Source organism: Ascaphus truei, chromosome 11, assembly GCF_040206685.1.
Source record: "Ascaphus truei isolate aAscTru1 chromosome 11, aAscTru1.hap1, whole genome shotgun sequence".
In the NCBI taxonomy this organism is placed as follows: Eukaryota; Metazoa; Chordata; class Amphibia; order Anura; family Ascaphidae; genus Ascaphus; species Ascaphus truei.
In genome coordinates this window covers 8,502,182-8,503,322 of record NC_134493.1, presented here as the reverse complement: position 1 = coordinate 8,503,322, position 1,141 = coordinate 8,502,182, and the positions used below count along the sequence as shown (strand labels likewise).

Sequence of the window (1,141 nt, the reverse complement as noted above, 5' to 3'; positions counted from 1 at the left end):
GTATGTGTGTGTATTTGGGAAGGGGCACTTATTGTGTATGTGTGTGTATTTGGGAAGGGGGGCTTATTGTGTGTGTGTATTTGGGAACGAGGGCTTACTGTGTGTGTGTGTATTTGGGGAGGGGTCAGGAAAAAAGGGATCCCACGCTCTACAAATTTTGAATTATAAGCTAATTTATTTGTGTCATTGTTTATTTGGGGAGGGGGGCTTATTGTGTGTGTATTTGGGAAGGGGCGCTTACTGTGCTTGTTTGTGTTTTGGGAAGGGGCACTTATTGTGTGTGTGTATTTGGGATGGGGCGCTTACTGTGTTTGTGTGTGTATTTGGGGAGGTGGCTTATTGTGTGTGTGTGTGTGTACTGGGATGGGGGTTATGTAGTGTGGGATCAGAGGGGGGAGTTTGAGACAGAGGGGTGTAAGATGGAGGGGGAGAGTGAGAGACAGAGGTGGGAGAGTAAGAGGGGGTGAAAGAGCAAGGTGGTGTGTGAGAAGGAGGCAGTGTAAGAAAATGGGGGGAGAGGGTGCTCGCAAGGTCGCCAACACGTGGGTGGGGGGCCCCAGTGGAAACTCTAGTCCTGGGCCTCAGGAAAGCTGCCTGTAGCCCTGGTCATACAAGGTGAGTAACATGTAGAAAGGACACATGTATGTTCAGAATTAGTTACTGTACCATGGCATGATAGCAGGTAATACTGTGCGCTGCAAGGTCAGGGAGAGGAAGGGTCCGATGGAGGAGTTGGAAGGGCCCAGAATATCTCTAAAAGCAACTACTATAGCCCAGCACACACTGTCTATAGATAATAGAACAAAGGAAAGGGGATAATGCCAAAAGAAATTAAATGACAACTTAATGTATAACACAAACCACCATAAGCAGAACCACATACCCTACATCAAAATAACGATAATACGCAATAATAAAAACATATAACAGCAAAACCAGAAGGAGTGGTGGAGGGGGAGGGGGCGGAGAATAGGGTACGTGAGCACAAATACAATATAGGGTCAAGACAACACATAGGTGGGTACAAAAAAAATGGGGAAAGGGGGCAACATTTCGGGGAAACACCCCTTCGTCCAGGCCCGTTTCCCTCCCTCTCTCCAATGGGACTTCCCCTGCCACCCAGACCAACAATAATAACGTC

General features: G+C 47.6%; 1 long non-coding RNA gene across 1 annotated transcript in view; it reads right to left on the bottom strand.

Moving 5' to 3' along the window:
* Positions 1–788, bottom strand: part of LOC142462858 (uncharacterized) — a 2,150-nt gene extending 1,362 nt beyond the window's left edge. The window contains exon 1 of the long non-coding RNA XR_012787285.1: positions 667–788. This is a non-coding gene — a long non-coding RNA (uncharacterized LOC142462858). The remainder of the gene's footprint in view (positions 1–666) is intronic.
* Positions 789–1,141: the final 353 nt, after the last annotated feature.